The sequence below is a fragment of the Arachis hypogaea genome, chromosome 15, assembly GCF_003086295.3.
Source record: "Arachis hypogaea cultivar Tifrunner chromosome 15, arahy.Tifrunner.gnm2.J5K5, whole genome shotgun sequence".
Taxonomy (NCBI): Eukaryota; Viridiplantae; Streptophyta; class Magnoliopsida; order Fabales; family Fabaceae; genus Arachis; species Arachis hypogaea.
In genome coordinates, this window is record NC_092050.1 from 58,718,912 (window position 1) to 58,739,599 (window position 20,688).

Sequence of the window (20,688 nt, forward strand, 5' to 3'; positions counted from 1 at the left end):
TTTTCTAAAGCCTGCGTCTGTGAATTGAGTACCATTGTCTGTGGTAATGGAGTAAGGAACCCTAAACCTTGTGACAATGTTTCTATATAGGAATTTTCGACTTCTTTGGGCAGTGGTGTTAGCTAGGGGTTTGCCTCAATCCATTTTGTGAAATAGTCTACCCCTACGATGAGGAATTTGACCTGTCCTGATCTTTGAAGGAAGGGCCCAAAGAGGTCGAGTCCCCATTTTGCAAATGGCTAGGATGAGGTTACGCTGATGATTTCCTCTGGTGGGGCTATGTGAAAATTAGCATGCTTCTTGCATGGTGGACAGGTTTTTACGAACTCAGTTACTTCTTTTTGCAAAGTCAGCCAATAGAATCCGGCTCGAAGTACTTTTTTGGCGATAGCTTGTGCTCTGAGATGGTTGCCACAGATGCCACTGTGTACTTCTTCTAAGACTTCCTTTGTGTTGGAAGTCGGCACACACTTTAACAGTGGTGTTGAAATCCCTCTCTTGTATACAGTATTGTTTATGATGGTGTAGTATTGTGCCTTCTGTTTTAACCTCTTCGCCTCCTTCTTATCTGTAGGTAGTGTTTCTGCTTTGAGGTAGTTAATTATAGGAGCCATCCATCCTTGATCCCGACCTGTTATGGCTAGGACCTTTTCTTCTTCCGAGATTGATGGATTCTGTAGTATCTCCTGGATAAGGCTTCTATTGTTGCCCCCTGGTTTGGTGCTGGCTAGTTTTGAGAGTGCATCAGCTCGAGCATTCTGTTCCCAAGGTATGTGGCAAACCTCATATTTCCTGAGTTGTTCGAGCTGTTCCCTGGTTTTATCCAAGTACTTTTTCATGGTAGGATCCTTAGCTTGGTAGCTTCCTGCTATTTGTGAGGTGACTACTTGTGAGTCACTGAAGATGATAAGTTTTTGAGCTCCGACCTCCTTAGCCAGCTTCAAACTAACTAGTAATGCCTCATATTCGGCTTGGTTGTTTGAAGCAGGAAACCCGAATTTGAGGGAAAGTTCGATTTGGGTTCCCTGGTCGCTTTCTATTATCACACCTGCGCCACTTCCAGTTTTGTTTGAGGAGCCATCTATGTAGAGATTCCATTCTGTAGGGATTTTCGGGGTGTCAGTAAACTCTGCAACGAAGTCAGCCAGATACTGTGATTTGATGGCTGTCCGAGCTTCATATTGAAGGTCGAATTTGGACAACTCGACTGCCCACTGTAATATTCTTCCTGCTAAATCTGTTTTCTATAGAATACCTTTTATGGGCTGGTTGGTCCGAACCTTGATGATGTGGGCTTGGAAATATGGGCGAAGTCGTCGAGACGTTAGTATGAGAGCATAGGCGAATTTTTCTATTTTTTGGTAGTTCAGACCTTTGTAGTGCTTTGCTGATGAAATATATAGGTTATTGTCCACTTTTGTCCTCTCTGACGAGCGTTGAGGCTACTGCCTGATTTTCTATTGCGAGGTACAATACAAGTGGTTCTCCTTCCCGTGGTCGAGTTAGAATAAGTGGTTGGCCTAGGAACCTTTTGAAATCCTGGAAAGTCTGGTCGCACTCCATTATCCATTCAAACCTCTTTCCTTTCCTTAGAGTGGCGTAGAAGGGGAAAGATCTTATTGCTGATCCGGCTAGAAATCTGGACAAGGCTGCTGTTTATATCCTGGGTCGAGGTACCCGACCCGAGATGTTTACCGACAAGGCAACCGACCTCGACAGATCCGACTATCCGACCTCTTCTCAAAGAACTCGGCCAAACTGCCAGGAAAGCCCAGTAAAGGGCCCAAATAGAGAAACACGACCCAAATCCAAAGGCAGTCCAAGCCTATAGAGATAAAGGCAGTTCCCTTGAAGATAAGCTGACCTCATCCAAAGATAAGATAAGATAAGATAAAGATAACTAACTTATCTTATCTAAAAAGGTCAGCCCACGCTATTATAAATACACTGGAGCACCCAGGTATAACTCATACTCTGATTCTACTAAAAACCTGCTTAATACCCTTGCTAACGTAAGCATCGGAGTCCCTTGCAGGTACCCCTCACCCTCCGGTGACGAAGGATCAGCAGTGCAGCCAGTCCAACAAGTCGGACACGACAGCTCCGGCCGCCACTCACCAGCTGGACACGTCAGCACCGACCAGCACAGACGATCTCGTCCGAGATTGACCTACAATTTCAGGTAACCCTTGGAACATTGGCGCCGTTGCCGGGGAACTTGGAAGTCATCCCATCACCATGGCGGACGACCATGACAACAACCACAATTCAGATCTAGAGGATAGAACACCGCACAAAAACGCGGGCAATACACTGAAAGATACCCCAGAATCTAACAGGGACAAAAACTCATCAAATCCGAGAGTGATAGAAGCGCTTCAAGATCATTTAAAGCAACTTGAAAAAGAAAGCCAGCATCAACGAAAAGTTGGGAAAGATCTACAAAAGGAGGTAAGGCGACGCCGAGAATTAGAAGACAAACTTCTAAAACTCGAAACCGATCTCAAAGCCAAAGCTACTCGGTCCACTCCTGAGGACAACTCTCGCAAGGATCAAGATCCATTCACTAGGGAGATTATGAGGACCAAAATCCCTAAAGACTTCAAACTTCCGAATATGGCTTTGTACGATGGCACTACAGATCCCAACCATCACCTCAGCAATTTTAGAAGTAGAATGTACCTCATTGACGCCTCAGATGCAGTTCACTGCAAAGCTTTCCCAACAACTCTCACAAAGATAGCATTACAGATGGCAGACAAATCTATGAAGCCTGCATACGGATTAGTGGAAAATATCTTGGTTAAAGTGGGTACGTTCTTCCTCCCCGCAGACTTTGTGATTCTTGACACAGGAGAGGATGAGAATGTCTCTATAATTCTAGGAAGACCATTCCTAGCCACTGGAAGAGCTCTAATTGTTGTAGAAGTGGGTGAATTAGTGCTTAGAGTGCATAATGAGCAACTGGTCTTTCATGTCTTCAAAGATGTACATTCAATAGGTAAAGAAGAGAGGTGCATACAGGCTGAGCTTATTGATCCAAACCTTCAAGAACCCCCTGATGATGCACAGCAAAAATTGCAACTCAAACCTCCTGTGGTGACAACCGATAAAATTCTGCCTGACATCAAACCTAAGTTTGGTGTTGGAACTGCATTATCCACTAAGGAGGAGGTCCCCAAAAAGAAAAGAAATACTCAGAGGATGGAGAAACAAAAAAATCCACACTGAAGGTTTCTCCCCAGGAATGAAGGTGGTGTTGACCAGCAATCTAGCATGGGTTTATACAGTAATCAGAATCCTCTCTCTGGAGCATATTGAGCTACGTTATGGAGACACAGGAAAGAAGGTCAAAGTAAGGGGTGAAGATCTGAGCCCCTATGATCCTCCTCTTTAGAGGAGCTGACTGTCAAGTTAGTGATGATAAAGAAGCGCTTGTCGGGAGGCAACCCGATAATTTCGTATCCTTAGCTATTTTTCGTAGTAGTAGTTTTCTTAGTTATTTTATTTTATTTTTTGAGTTCTTACTAATTTTTTGATCACGCAGCTACGTTCTTCCAAGAACCGAACACCTCAAGCTATATTTCAAAAAAAAAAAAAGAAGCACCCGACGCGCCAGCGTCATCGACGTGAACACGTCATCTAGGGGTGTGAGAAAAAATAAAAAGTTACAGAGAGTTGCGTGGGAGTGGCGCTAGAATGGAGCCTTTCGCACAAACGATCCCACGCGATCGCGTACCTCACGCGTTCACGTCGTTTGTGATTTTCGTTATTCACGCGGTCACGTCACCGACACGATCGCGTGACCTGCAAATTCGATGTAAAAGAGCGTTTGGGCAGAGAGTTGTGCCAGCTTGGGGCAAGAAGTGTGCTAAAAGCACAAATTTGGTCACGCGGACGCGTGACTGACACGTTCGCGTCAGTTGCATATATGGCCATCCACGCGAACGCGTGCCTGACGCTATCGCGTCATTATGAAGAATGCGCGACGTACGCGATCGCGTCATTGACGTGAATGCGTCGCTTGCGCCGCCCAGTTTTCTTTCTCTCTCTTTCCCAATCCTAATTCTCTCTTATTCTCTTATCCTTTTATTTCTTCTTTCATTTTAATATTTGTCTCTTCTATTTTCAGTTCTTCTTTGCTTGAGGACAAGCAAACCTTTAAGTTTGGTGTTGACGCTGCGCTTATAGGTTTTCTAATACAAAAGGGAGGCGAATCATCTTCGCGAAGGAGCACAACCTGAAGAATAAAGCGACCGCTAGGATAATTAAGGTGGTTGAGTTCCTTTCATTTTTTATTCCTCCCCTCTTTTTCTATGTTATGTTCCGGTTTCCTATTATTTTGCTTTAATTGCTGCATGATCCTTTATTAGTTAGAATTTTAGGACTAGTTTAGTTCTCCCTATTTCTTTAATTCTGAAAAGATGTCTCATGTATTACTCACTGAGCTTAAATTCAAATAAAAAAAATACAAGAGTGATATATTGCATGAGAAAGTGGGTCTATATTGAATAATAGTCTTATTTACTTAAATGTGGTGGTATTTTCTGTGATTCTGAATGCATGACATGAACAGTGCATAATTTTTGATAGTGAAGTTTATGAATGTTAAAATTGTTGGCTCTTGAAAGAATGATGAAAAAGAAAAATGTTATTGATAATCTAAAAAATCATAAAATTGATTCTTGAAGCAAGAAAAAGCAGTGAAAAACATAAAGCTTGCGAAAAAAAACAAAAAACAAAAAAACAAAAAAAAAAGAAAAAGAAAAAGCAAGCAGAAAAAGCCAATAACCCTTTAAACTAAAAGGCAAAGGGTAAAAAGGATCCAAGACTTTGAGCTTTAATGGATAGGAGGGCCCTAAGGAATAAAATCCTGGCCTAAGCGGCTAAATCAAGTTGTCCCTAACCATGTGTTTATGGCGTGAAGGTGTCAAGTGAAAAGCTTGAGACTGAGCGGTTAAAGTCGTGGTCCAAAGCAAAAAGAGTGTGCTTAAGAACTCTGGGCACCTCTAACTGGGGACTCTAGCAAAGCTGAGTCACAATCTGAAAAGGTTCACTCAGTTATGTGTCTGTGGCATTTATGTATCCGGTGGTAATACTGGAAAATAAAATGCTTAGGGTCACAGCCAAGACTCATAAAGTAGCTGTGTTCAAGAATCAACATACTGAACTAGGAGAGTCAATAACACTATCTGAATTCTGAGTTCCTATGGATGCCAATCATTCTGAACTTCAAAGGATAAAGTGAGATGCCAAAACTATTCAGGATTGCAGTTGTAAACCCCACTATAAGAAGAGACATGAGCTTAATCGAACTCTCATTCTCATGCAAATTCACATCCTAAGCTTATATTAGTGTTGGTTGCTTGAGGACAAGCAACATTTTAAGTTTGGTGTTGTGATGCGTGAGCATCTTGTCTATCTTTTCCTAGTGAATTTGCATCTAAATTGTTGAATTTAATTAAGAATTAATTATATTTTAGCCACTATGGATGCTATTTTGAGTTTTGTACAATACTATTTATTTTAGGTAGCATTTGGCGGAATTTTGATGGAGTTTCTGCAGAGAAAGAGAAGAAGCCAAGGAGATGACCAGCGAATACCGACGTGGACGCATGGTTCACGCGACTGCGCGGAATGGAGGAAATCGCAATGACGCGATCGCGTGCCTGACGCGAACGCATGGACTGGAATCTGCACAAATGACACGAACGCATGGACGACGCGGACGCGTCACATGCGCTACGTGCAGAAAATGTAGAAAAACGCTGGAGGTGATTTCTAGGCTGTTTTGATCCAGTTCTTAGCCCAGAAATCATAGATTAGAAGCTGCAGAATGGACAAATCAAGTGGTCCCACCCATCAGTTGAAGACTTGTTAATTAATTCGAATTTAAATTCAAATCTTATTTTAGGAAGAGATATTATTTTAATTTTTATTTTAGAAATTTGATTTTTAAATTATTAGGATTAGTTATAAAAGGGATCCCAATAGGGTGGTTCCAAAAACAACAGAGATTCCACAACATTATTCCATACAAATTTATATTCCGTATTCCATGAGCAACTAATCCTCCACTGTTAAGGTTAGGAGCTCTGTCTATTGTATGTGTTGATAATATTATTTTTCTATTTTAATTCATGTTTTGATTTATATTTCAATAATTGTTTTCGTTCTTTATTTTATGAATCTGGGTGGAACAGAAGTATGACCCATGTTCTATTTGAGTTCTTGTAAAACTTGGAAAAGCTCTTTACTTGAACAATAGCTTGAAAACATATTATCCTGAATTTCTAATTGTTTGTATTTAACGGGATACGTGACATATAATCCCTTTATTTTTGGATAATTATGATTCTTGTGGCATATAAACTAGAATTTGATCATCACCCTCTAATTGGAATTAATTGACCAAGGAATTGGCAGTTGATGAATTTTAGAGGAGACTAGGAAGGTCTAAGGAATTAGGGTCTAGTCACAAATAGTTTGCCATGAATTAAATCTTGCATGATTAAAATAGTTAATAAGAAAAGTCAATCCAGAAAATAGATAACTCTGAAACCTTAACTGCCTTCTCCATATATTATTCCCAACTTAATTACTTGCCCTTCTTCAATATTTTTGATATTGTTTAATGTCTTTTATACTGCATCTCAACACCAATTTTTGTTTGTCTAACTAAGCCTATCAATCACTATTGTTGCTTAGTCCATCAATCCTCGTGGGATCGACCCTTACTCACGTAAGGTATTACTTGGTACGACCCGGTGCACTTGCCGGTTAGTAAGTGTGGTTGTAAATTACCGCACCAGGTGATGACTTCTTTTCCAAGAAAAATTGTTTTTAGGGCACCCTACCAATTTGAAAAAATTTTTTTTTTGTGACAAACTTTCTTGAAGAATTTATTTTGGAACATGGTTTTTGAGCTAAGAACACAAGTATGTGAGTTTTGAGCCTAATTGTGTGGTTACATCATATAACCACTTATGCCCATTCTTGTGTGCATTGTTCTCTTTCTATGATTGTAATCTTTGATTTGTTTGATTCTTTATGTCCATTATTCCATGTATACATGCATTTATATGATTGAGGCCATCATTTCATTTAGCTCACTTACCCAAATAGCCTACCTTTCATCAACCATTGTTAGCCAAATTTGAGCCTATTTAATCCCTTTTGTTCTTAATGTTAGCACATCATTACCCCTAAGTGAAAAACAATAAATGTCCTTAATTTGGATCTTTGATTAGCTTAGGCTAGTGAGGGTGTGTATCATTTGGGTATGGGAAACTTGGGACATTGGTTGAGGTAAAAGTGTAATTTTGTATTTTTGTCGAAGATTTTTGGGAATTGGGTACATACTTATGCACTATATGTAAAACCATATGCATTGATATGTTTGTATATACTTTAGAAAAAAATGATAAAGAAAAAGAAAAAGAATATATATATATATATATATATATATATATATATATATATATATAAAGAAAAAAATAATATAGAAAAAAAAGAAGAGAAAAAGAAATAAAAAGGGGACAAAAATGCCCCAAGGTAAAGTTCAATAAAAATCAATGCATATGGAATGTGAATTAAAGAGAATGCATGAGTATGTGAAAAGTGGGAATCATGGGTAGCTAGGTTGTGTATTAGAATTGTATAGGTTGTCATATGTGTTTGGTAAGAGCTTAGGCTAATCAAAGATACAAATTTCAATCTCACTTGACCATATACATCCTTACCTTTACCCTAGCCCCCATTACAACCTATGAAGAAGTCCTCATGATGAATGTATGCATGCATTGAATAATTGTTTATTGTTAGATGAAAAATAAATCATGGAAAGCATGAGTAGAAGAGAATTGAGTGAATCGACCCTATACACTCGAGCAGCTAGAGCGGATACACTTCCGGTGGGGGTTCGATGCTCAATTCCTTGTTCCTGGCTTTCATGAGCTTTCTTCTTGCAAGTCTATCTGTACTTTATTTTGATATTCAAATTGGTAGGATTCATGAATCATCACACTACTTAGCCCTACATGTACATATGTGTTCTTGGGGATTGATTTACTTTTAACCAAGTAGGTAGAATCATTTTGCATTTAGTTGCATTCATATAGATAGGTGCATATAGTTTCTTTGCATTGAATAAATGTTCATACCCCTTTTCTTGTCCTTCTTTATTCTTAGCATGAGGATATGCTCAGTTTAAGTGTGGAGAGATTTGATAAACTCCGATTTTGTGGTTTATCTTGTACTTAATTTAGGAGATTTTATCACCTTTTGTCACATTTATTCAATGAAATAGCATGGTTTTGCAATTCTCCCTTGATTTGTGCTTAAATGTGAAAATATGCTTTTTAGGTCCTAAAATTGGTGATTTTAATTCACTTTAATTCTATTCGATACCTTGATATGTTTGTTGAGTGATTTCAGGTTCATAAGGCAAGTATTGGATGGAAGAAGTGAGGAGAAAAGCATGCAAGTGGGAGAACTCATGAAGAAATGAAGGAACCATAAAGCTGTCAAGCCTGACCTCTTCACACTCAAACGACCATAACTTGAGCTACAGAGGTCCAAATGAGGCGGTTTCAGTTGCGTTGGAAAGCTAACATCTGGGGCTTCGAAATAATATAAAACTCGTCATATGTTGCTTCACGTATAGGGGCACGAATGCGCCATGTACGCGTGCGTGCTGATTGAGCACGTGGGTCACTTAAGAGAAATCGTGGCCAGTGATTTCTAGAGCATTTTGGGCCCAATCCAACTCATTTCTGATGCTATTTCATGTGGAATTCAAGCTTGGGCAAGGGAGAGCACTTGTTTTGTAGCATTAGCATCGTGTAGGTTAGTTTCTAGAGAGAGAAGCTCCCTCTTCTCTCTAGAATTAGGTTAGGTTAGGTTAATTGCATCATAGATCCATGTTTAATTTCATCTTGTTTCCTTTACAATTTCTTGTTTCTACTACTCTATTCTTCTTAGTTCTCTTGTCAATTTTGCTTTTATGTCTCTTTTATGTTCATGGATACTCATGTAGGATTTGATTTACATTTTGTGAAATTTAATGTTTGATGTTCTTTTTATTGTTGATTTGAGTTGAGATCTTACTTTCCTTGCTATTGGTAGTTGGTAGATTTTACTATTTCTTGTCATTTATTATGCTTTCCTTTTATGCCCACCAAGTGTTTGACAAAATGCTTGGTTGGATTTTAGAGTAGATTTTAATGCTCTTGACTTGGGAAGGTAACTTAGGAACTCTTGAGTTACTAATGTCCAAGTGATTGACGATTGGGAGCCATTAACTCTAGATCTCACTAATTGATTTGGTGGAGAACTAGGACTTATGGACTTGGATTGACATAGCTCATTTGACTTTCCTTTACTAGTTAGAGGATGACTTAATGGGGTTGATCCTTGCCAATTCTCATGTTGTGGTTAGTGATTAGGATAGAGATCCTTGACCACCAACCCTTGCCAAGGCCTTTTGTTATTTGAATTTCCTTGCCATTTACTTTTCATGTTTCTCATAAAAAACCCCAAAATATAACCCATAGCCAATAAGCATACACTTCATTGCAATTCCTTGTGAGATGACCCGGAGTTTAAATACTTCGGTTAATTTTCATTTGGGGTTTGTACTTGTGACAACTCAAATTTTTGATGTGGGAATTGTTTGTTGGTTTGGAGATATGCTTACAACAAAGTTATTCTTTCTATAAGAAGGAAATCTAAACCATCGAGCAAATCTCGTCCATCAGTCAGTCACGTGCACGCGTCGCCTTGGAAAGCGCCATATCACGCATATGCGTCAATCACGCGTACGCGTCGCTCCTCGCTGCCATCTCCTTTGATTCTCGTGCTACAAAAACTCCATCAAATTTAGCCGAACGCTACCTAAAATAAACAAAGTTGCAAAAGACTCAAAGTAGCATCCATATTGGCTAAAAGATAATTAATTCTTTATAAAACTCAACAAATTAGATGCAAATTCACTAGAAAAAGATAAGAAAGATGCTCACGCATCACAACACCAAACTTGAACTGTTGCTTGTCCTCAAGCAACCAAAACTAATATAAGCTTAGGATGTGAATTTGCATGAGAATGAGAGTTTGATTAAGCTCATGTCTCTTCTTATAGTGGGGTTTACAACTGCAATTCTGAATAGTTTTGCCATCTCGCTTTATCCTTTGAAGTTTAGAATGATTGGCATCCATAGGAACTCAGAATTCAGATAGTGTTATTGATTTTCCTAGTTCAGTATGTTGATTCTTGAACATAGCTACTTTATGAGTCTTGGCCGTGACCCTAAGCATTTTGTTTTTCAGTATTACCACCGGATACATAAATACCACAGACACATAATTAGGTGAACCTTTTCAGATTGTGACTCAGCTTTGCTAGAGTCCCCAGTTAGAGGTGCCCAGAGTTCTTAAGCACACTCGTTTTGCTTTGGACCACGACTTTAACCGCCCAGTCTCAAGCTTTTCACTTGACACCTTCAGGCCACAAGCACATGGTTAAGGACAGCTTGAATTAGCCACTTAGGTCAGGATTTTTTTCCTTTGGGCCCTCCTATCCATTAATGCTCAAAGCCTTGGATTCTTTTTTACCCTTTGCCTTTTAGTTTAAAGGGTTATTGGCTTTTTCTGCTTTTTTTCGCAAGCTTCGTGTTTTTCAATGCTTTTTCTTGCTTCAAGAATCAATTTTTTGATTTTTCAGATTATCAATAATATTTCTCTTTTTTCATCATTCTTTCAAGAGCCAACAATTTTAACATTCATAAACTTCACTATAAAAAATATGCATTGTTCAAGCATTCATTCAGAAAACAAAAAGTATTGCCACCACATCTAAGTAAATAAGACTACTCTTAAAATTTACTCAATTTCTCATGCAATACATCACTTCTGTATTTTTGATTTGAATTCAAGCTCAGTGAGTAATACATGAGACATCTTTTTAGAATTAAAGAAATTAAGAGAAAACTAAACTAGACCTAGGATTCTAACTAATAAAGGATCATGCAACAAACAAAGCAAAAATAGCAGAAAACCGGAACATAATATAGAAAAAGAGGGGAGGAATAAAAAATGAAAGGAACTCAACCACCTTAGTTATCCTAGCGGTTGTTTTATTCTTTAGGTTGTGCTCCTCAGTGAAGATGATTCGCCTCCCTTTTGGTGCCATAGGTATAAACAGAAAACCCTTAATCGAAGCGTCAACACCAAACTTAAAGGTTTGTTTGTCCTCAAGCAAAGAAGAACTGAAAATAGAAAGAGACAAATATTATGATGAAAGAAAAAGAAAAGGATAAAAGAACAAGAGAGAATTAGGATTGGGAGAGGGAGAAATAAAATTAAAACTAGGCGGCGACCAAGTGTAATTGTGCGGCGTAGGCAACGCGTACGCATACGGCACGCGTACGCGTGGTCGCGAGATTTTCTTAATGACGTGTAAGCGTCAGGCACGCGTCTGCGTGCCCTGGGTTTTGTGCGATTCGTGCAAAGCCAGCTGCGCGCATGTGTAACTCTCCATTCGCGTGGCTTGGGAACCAATATTTTCATACGACGCGTGCGCGTCATTCACACACACGCGTGGATGGCCATTTATGCAGATGACATGCACGCGTCAGGGACGCGTAGGCGTGACCAAATTTGTGCCTCTAGCACACTTCCATCCCCAAGTCAGCACAACTCTCTGCCTAATCACTCATTTACGCCGATTTTTAAGGTCATGCATACGCGTCAGTGACGTGCACGCGTGGAAGGCAAAAAGTGCAAACGACACGCACGCGTGGGTTACGCGCACGCGTGGGTTACGCGCACGCGTGGGTTACGCGTACGCGTGATGCGGCTTATGCTTTCAGCATGCTTCCAGCGCTACTCCCGCTCAACTATCTGTCAAATTTTATTTTTCACGTACATGCATATGACGCGTACGCATCAGTGACGCTTGCACATCATGTGCTCGCCTTTTTTTTTTCCGGTTCCTATTCTAAAATAGCTGCATAATCAGAAAATTAGTAAGAACTCAATAAAAATCAAAGAAGGAAGAAAATTACTACTACGAAAAAAATAGCTAAGGATACGAAATATCGGGTTGCCTCCCGACAAGCGCTTCTTTAACGTCACTAGCTTAACGGTCAGTTTTGCTAGTTCAGTAGATGAGTGGACCTCTGGCGATCAATATCGCCTCCAAGATAGTGCTTCAACCTCTGGCCATTCACTGTAAATTTTCTGTCAGAATTCTCTTCCTGTATTTCCACATGACCATATGGTGAAGCTCTAGGAACCACAAACGGTCCTGACCACCGGATTTCAGCTTCCCAGGAAAGAATTTGAGCCTTGAATTATATAGAAGCACTCTCTGTCCTGGGTCAAAGATTCTAATAGCAATCTTCTTGTCATGCAGTAGCTTGGTTCTCTTCTTATAGAGCTTGGCATTCTCATAGGCTGAATATCTGAATTCATCAAGCTCATTCAACTGAAGCATCTGCTTAATTCCTGCAGCTTCTGAATCAAGATTCAGGTACCTGATTGCCCAGTAAGCCTTGTACTCCAGCTCAACTGGCAAGTGACAGGCTTTGCCATAGACTAACTGATAAGGGGACATGCCAATAGGAGTCTTGTAAGCTGTCTGGTATGCCCAGAGAGCATCATCAAGCTTCCTTGACCAGTCTTTTCTTGAAACACTGACGGTCTTCTCTAGAATCCTCTTAAGTTCCCTATTGGAAACTTCAATCTGTCCACTTATCTGAGGGTGATAGGGGGTTGCCACTTTATGACGGACTCCATATCTATGCAGAAGAGAGTCCAGCTGTCTGTTACAGAAGTGGCTTCCACCATCACTAATGAGTGTCCTTGAGACACCAAACCAGCTAAAGATATATCTCTGAAGAAAACTCATTACCACCTTGGCATCATTGGTGGGTAGAGCTACAGCCTCCACCCACTTGGACACATAATCAACTACCACTAGAATATAGTTGTTTGAATGTGAGGGTGGGAAAGGTCCCATGAAATCAATACCCCACACATCAAACAACTCAACCTCAAGAATTCCCTGCTGTGGCATTTTATGGTTGGCAGGGAGATTCGTGGCCTTTGCACATCTATCACAATGCTTCACAAATTCTCTTGAATCTCTGAAGAGAGTAGGCCAGTAGAACCCGCTCCGAAGGACCTTTGTAGCTGTCCTTTCACCACCAAAGTGGCCTCCATATTCAGAACCATGACAGTGCCAAAGAATCTGCTGTGTTTCTTTATCTGGGACACATCTCCTGATTATACCATCTGAACACCTTTTAAAAAGGTATGGTTCCTCCTAAATGTAATACTTGGCATTAGTCAGTAGCTTCTTTACTTGTTGCCTGCTGTACTCTATTGGGATAAAATTCATGGTCTTATAATTTGCAATGTCTGCAAATCATGGAGCCTACTGAATGAGGAACAATTACTCATCTGGAAACATCTCAGTCACAGCCGTGGGTGGTTGTACTCCTGCTTCAGGCTCAATCCTAGAGAGATGGTCAGCTACTTAATTTTCTGACCCTTTCCTGTCTTTTATCTCAATATCAAACTCCTGAAAGAGCAACACCCATCTGATTAATCTTGGTTTAGAATCCTGCTTGGTTAGAAGGTACTTCAAAGCAGCATGGTAAGTATAAACAATAACCTTAGAACCAAGTAAATAGGACCTAAACTTATCAACATCATACACAACAGCTAATAATTCCTTTTCTGTAGTTGTGTAATTCTTTTGAGCATCATTTAACACACGACTGGCATAATAAATGACATGTACAAGCTTACCATGCCTCTGTCCTAAAACAACTCCTATAGCAAAATCACTAGCATCACACATTAATTCAAATGGTAGATCCCAGTCAGGAGGAGCTATAATGGGAGCAGAGGTAAGGTTTGCTTTCAGAGTTTCAAAAGCATGCAGACAATCAGAATCAAAGACAAAAGGAACATCAATAACTAACAGGTTGCTCAATGGTTTAGCAATTTTAAAAAAATCCTTTATAAATCTTCTATAAAATCCTGCATGACCTAAGAAACTCTTAACTGCCTTAACATTAGTTGGTGGTGGTAATTTTTCAATTACTTCCACCTTGGCTTTGTCAACCTCAATCCCCTTACTTGAAATCCGGTGTCCAAGAACAACGCCTTCTGTGACCATAAAATGGCATTTTTCCCAATTCAAAACAAGGTTTGATTCTTGACACCGTTTCAAGACAAGAGATAAATGCTTAAGGCAGGATTCAAAAGAATTACCAAAAATAGAAAAGTCATCCATAAATATCTCAATAAACTTTTCAACCATATCAGAAAAAATTGAAAGCATACACCTCTGAAAAGTTGCTGGAGCATTACAAAGTCCAAATGGCATTCTCCTGTAGGCAAATACTCCAAAGGGGCATGTGAATGCTGTCTTCTCTTGATCTTGAGGGTCCATTGCAATTTGATTATATCTAGAATATCCATCTAGAAAGCAATAAAAAGCATGACCAGCTAACCTCTCAAGCATCTGATCAATGAAAGGCAGGGGGAAATGATCCTTCCTTGTAGCAGTGTTGAGCCTCCTGTAGTCTATGCACATTCTCCATCCTGTGACTGTTCTTGTAGGAATAAGCTCATTCTTTTCATTCTTAATCACTGTCATCCCTCTTTCTTGGGAACTACCTGCACAAGACTTACCTAAGGACTGTCAGAAATAAGGTAAATAATACCTGCTTCCATAATTTCATTACCTCTTTTTGGACAACCCTTTCATAGTTGGATTGAGTCTCCTTTATGGTTGCACAACTGGTTTAGTATCATCTTCAAGAAGGATCTTGTGTATACACTTGGTTGGACTAATCCCCTTCAAGTCACTAATGGTCCACCCAAGAGCTGTTTTATGGCTTCTGAGCACTGAAATAAGCGCCTCTTCTTCTTCAGGCTTCAGAGAAGAGCTAATAATCACTGGATATGAATCATTTCTACCCAAGAACACATATTTTAGAGAAGGAGGTAAAGGTTTGAGCTCAAGCTTGGGGACTTCCTCCTCCTTTATTGGCATGTTCATCAGCTCCTTTTGGGGTGGTGAATCATCAACTTCAACTAATTCATACTCGGAAGTAGGATCCAGAACATCATCAAGTACCTCAGTTTCTAGTACTTCTTGAACAAGTGGTTCAATAACATCTATTTTCATACACCCCTCAGAATCATTAGGGTGCTTGAGGGCTTCAAAAATATTTAGGACCACTTGTTCTTCATTGACCCTCAGGGTTAATTCGCCCTTTTGCACATCAATCAGAGCTCTACCTGTAGCTAAAAAGGGTCTACCAAGTATAATAGAGGGTTTTACCTCCTCTTCCATGTCTAATATAACAAAATCAACAGGGAAGATAAATGGTCCTACTTTAACAAGTAAATCCTCAACCACACCCACAGATAATTTAATAGAAAGATCACCAAGTTGAAGAGAAATACGAGTGGATTTTACCTCCTTAATTTGAAGCTTTTTCATCACTAAAAGTGGCATTAGATTGATGCTAGCTCCAAGATCACATAAATCTCTCTGAATGCCGACATCTCCAATGGTGCAAGGAATGACAAAACTCCCAGGGTCTGGCATCTTCTTAGGAAGGTTGTGTTGAATTATGGCACTACATTCCTTAGTTAACACCACTGTCTCTTATTCCTTCCAATTCCTTTTGTGTGTCAACAATTCTTTCATAAATTTAGCATAGAGGGGCATTTGCTCCAGAGCCTCTGTAAAAGGAATGTTGATCTGCAGCTTCTTGAAGACATCTAAAAATTTAGAGAATTGCTTTTCTTTGGATGCCTTCTGAAGCCTCTGAGGATTTGGCATTTTTGGCTTGTACTCAGGAGCCTTTGGCAAGGTGGGATAAGTGTCAAGAGAGTCAGGAAACGGGTTGTCTGCATGTTTAGGAGGGGCGTGCTCTACATCTCCCTTCTTCTCCTCTGGAGCTCCCTTTTCAACTAGCTCTTCATTGGCCTTAGTCTCAGAGCCAGCTACTTTACCACTTCTCAACTGAATAGCCTTGCAATCTTCTCTTGGGTTCACCACTGTATCACCTGAAAATATACTTGCAGACCTCTCAGGTATTTGCTTGCTTAGTTGGCCCATTTGCACTTCCAGGTTTCTAATGGAGGCTCTGGTTTCCTGCATGAAACTCCTCATCATCTCCCAATTAGAATCTTCTTGGGATTTAGGATTTGCCTACTGAGGTGGTTGTTGCTGCTGAGACTGAAATTGGTGGTTATTGTAATTGTTCTGTTCGAAACCGCCCTGAGAATTATTGTTGAAGTTCTGAGGTCTCTGAGGTTGGTCCCTCCATCCAAAATTTGGGTGATTTCTCCACCCCTGATTGTATGTCTTAGAATATAGATCATTGTTGGGATTCCTAGGACTACTCCCCATGTAATTGACCTGTTCAAAAAAGGGTTGAGCATAATCATAATTATCATTTTGCACAAAGTTACCTGCCATGTCATATAAGGTCTCTTGTGGTGGATTTTGGGTGTTGATAGCTGAGACTTGCATGCCACCCATCTGTTGAGTAAGTAGATTTATTTGCTGAGACATAAGCTTGTTCTGAGCAAGAAGAGCATTCATAGCTTCTACTTCCAACACGCCTCTCTTCTGAGAGGTCTCAAAATTCACAGGATTCATGTTAGATGAGTATAAATATTGGTTGCTTGCAACCAATTCAATAAGCTCAATAGTCTCCTCAGGTGTCTTCTTCTTGTGTAATGAACCGCCTGCAGAAGTATCTAAGCTCATCTTGGACATCTCACCCAAGCCTTCATAAAAGATATCTAATTGAGTCCATTTGGAGAACATGTCTGGAGGGCATTGCCTAGTCAGTAGCTTGAATCTCTCCCAAGCTTCATAAAGAGTTTCACCCTCCTTCTGCCTGCAGGTCTGAACCTCCAACCTAAGCTTAGTCAACTTCTTTGGTGGAGAAAATTTAGTGAGAAACTCTGTAACAACCTTTTCCCAAGTATTCAGACTCTCCTTTGGTTGGGAATCTAGCCATAGCTTTGCTTTATCCCTCAGAGCAAACGAGAAGAGCATGAGTCTGTACACCTCTGGGATCACTCCATTTGTCTTCACAGTATCACATATCTACAGAAAATCAGAAATAAATTGATTTGGATCTTTATGAGGAAGTCCATAATACTGGCAGTTTTAATGCACCAAGGTGAGTCCCAATAACGTGTGCGAAGGACCAAGAGGCAACGTTAGTAGGCACGTTGGTGCCACTAACGTTGAAGTTAACGTGGATCATCCCTGGGTTAGGAACATTAGTGAAAAAGGTGATTGTCACTAACGTTCTCGAACCCACACTCTCACTTAACGTTAACGCCACTAACGTCCTGAGCTAAACACCCTGCCTACTTCACACTTTCTCTCTGCAAGTAAAGCTAAGCCCACTGAAGAGGATAACTGCTTCAAACTCAAGATCCAAAGGCCCATATCCAAGACTTGAAGAACCAACTAGAAGATCAGAAGAGTAGTATATATAGGGGTAGTTTTGAATTAAAAAAGAGCTTTTTGGGGAGTTGGAAATTAGAGAACTACTCTCTGTATAATTTTACTTTCTCTGCACTTCTAGTTTTACTTTTCATAATGTATTTTCCATCTTTATTTTTGATTTCCAGAGCTATGAACAAGTAAACCCCTTTCATTGGGTTAGGGAGCTCTGTTGTAATTTGATGGATCAATATTAGTTTTCATTATTCTTCTTCTATCTTTTCTCTTGATTTTACTAGAAAGCTCTCAATCTTCATCCAATTGGGTAGTTATCTTGGAAAAGAAGCTATTCATACTTGGATCTCTTCTGAACCTTGGAAGAGGAATGAAGAGATCATGCTAGAAATGCTTTCTCATGTTGGACCAAATTGGGGTTGGATGGATATGGTGACTATAATTCTACCAACACTTGATTTGGGAATGTATGTGGTATAATCAGTGACCATACTTCATCTCTTCTCATGAGCAATTTACCAAGGAATTGGCTATTGATCAAGATTTGAGAGATTGAATTACAAGGAATTGTAATTCGATCACTTAAGATTGCCAAGGAGATCAATGAATGCATTGATTGAGGAAGAGATGAAAATGAACTTGATCCGGAGAATGCAACATCTCCTAAGCCCAATGAATTCCCCATTTCTGATCTTACCCATTCTCTTTAATTTCTGCAATTTACTTTTATGAGCATCTTCCCCATTCCCATTTAAGATTCTGCAATTTACTTTCCGCCATTTACATTCAGCTCTTTATTTCCAGCAATTTACATTTTCTGCTATTTACTTTCCCGCCATTTAATTTTCTGCAAATCTCAAATCAAATTCTGCTTCACTCAACTAGAACATTCCTCTAATTAAAGTTGCTTGACTAATCAATCCCTGTGGGATTCGACCTCACTCTATTGTGAGTTTTTACTTGACGACAATTCGGTATACTTGCCGAAGGAAAATTGTTGAGAGACAAGTTTCCGTGCATCAAGTTTATGGCGCCGTTGCCGGGGATTGATTTTGTATTAACAATGATTAAATTGGAGGATAACTAGATTGAACATTTTTCTTTTCTTTGATTTATATTCATTTGAGTAATTTACTTTCTGTTCAGTTATTTTCTTCCCCTTCACCTACCCATTTTCTTAGTTGTTTACAATTCAGTCCACTAACCCACTAACTGTTTGATATATTGCATCACTCACACTAACAGTATTTCTGTAGAAGTTACTTTCTGCATCTATTTCCTTGCTTGTGCCTTGTTGGTTGTATGACAGGAAGAAGAAGTGGGGCTTCAACTTCTTTTGATTCTGAACCTGAGAGGACCTTCCTTAGATTAAGGAGGAAAGCAAGAGGAAAAAGAGTAGTTGGTGCTGAGGAAGAGGAGGAGTACTTTGAACCAGATATAGATGAGAATATGGAGAACCATCATGAAGAAGAGGCTCACAACCATGGCAGAGAAGGTCTAGCAAATCATGCTGGGCAAGAGAGAAGAGTTATGGGTTCGTACATCAATCCAAACCCAGAAAATTAAGGAAGTAGCATCCAAAGGCCAACCATACATGCCAACAACTTTGAACTAAAGCCACAGCTCATCACCCTTGTTCAGAACAATTGTTCATTCGAAGGAGGTGTCCAAGAAGATCCCAATCAAAATCTAACCACCTTCCTGAGGATATGTGATACTGTGAAGTCTAATGGTGTTCATCCTGACACCTATAGACTACTTCTGTTCCGTTTCTCACTCAAGGACAAGGCATCTAAATGGCTGGAATCCTTCCCAAAGGAAAGTTTAGCAACATGGGAAGAGGTGGTGAACAAGTTCTTGGCAAGATTCTATCCTCCTCAACGGATCAACAGGCTAAGAGCTGAGGTACAAACCTTCAGGCAGCAAGATGGTGAGACTCTATATGAAGCATGGGAGAGGTTTAAGGACCTGACAAGAAGGTGTCCACCAGATATGTTCAACGAATGGGTGTAGCTGCACATTTTCTATGAAGGTCTTTCTTATGAATCAAAGAAGGAAGTAGACCACTCATCAGGGGGATCTCTGAACAAGAAGAAGACCATTGAAGAAGCCATAGATGTCATTGAGATTGTAGCAGAGAATGACTATTTTTATGCTTCTGAAAGAGGCAACATTAGAGGAGTGATGGAGCTAAACAATGTGGATGCACTGCTGGCCCAAAACAAGCTTATCACCAACCAGCTGGCTGACCTCACCAAGAAGCTGGAGAGGAAGCAAGTAGCAGCAATCACCACCTCATCAGCAACCCAAGAGGGAGTAAATGCAGGGGCAGAGGATGAGCAAGAACAAGCCAACTACATTGGAAACTCATCCAGGAAGACCTATGATCCATACTCCAAAACCTACAACCCTGGTTGGAGGAATCACCCAAACTTTGGGTGGGAAAATCAACAAGATCAAAGCCAAGATCAGAGACGTCACAACCTCAACAACCATGCAGCTAACCAACATTTCACACAGAGATCATATCAATACCACCCTAACAACACCTCTCCACATCCATACCAAAACCAAAATAACCCAACTCACCCATCCAACCTCGACTCATCATCATCTGAAGATAGACTCTCAAGGATTGAGAATATACTTGAAAGCATATGCAAAGAAATTCAAGATAACAAGGTGTTCAAAGAGGAGGTGCGAGCCAGTATCAAGAACCAGGGAGAAATCATCAAGAGGCTGGAATTTCAAGTGGGATACTTATCTGAGAAGATCCCCAAACCTACTGATAGCTTCCCAAGTGACACAGAGAAAAATCCGAGAGGTGAAGCAAAGAAAGTCAGATGGGAAGATTGCAAGATGGTTACTATAAGTGATAAGGAGACTAAGGTAGAGCTGAACAACCCATTAGAATAACCTGAAGACACTTCAGCAGGAAAGCATGGGGAGAATCATCAAGAAACCATAATTACACAGAAAGAGCTGACACAGAAGGAGCTACTGAGACTCTATGCACCCTTTCCCCAATTACTAAATGGCTGTGTAGAGAAGAGACTATACTCAAGGTTTCTTGACATGTTTGCATCTCTCCATGTAAACATACCATTCATCAAGGCCCTCTAACAAATGCCCTCATACATTAAGTATATGAAGGAAATGCTGACCAAGAAAAGCTCACT

At 40.0% G+C, this 20,688-nt stretch overlaps 1 non-coding gene across 1 annotated transcript; it reads right to left on the bottom strand.

Annotated features, from left to right (window-relative positions):
• Nucleotides 1–19,399: 19,399 nt before the first annotated feature.
• Nucleotides 19,400–19,506, bottom strand: LOC112752833 (small nucleolar RNA R71). The gene has a single exon (XR_003177246.1). It is a non-coding gene; the product is annotated as a small nucleolar RNA R71 (small nucleolar RNA).
• Nucleotides 19,507–20,688: the final 1,182 nt, after the last annotated feature.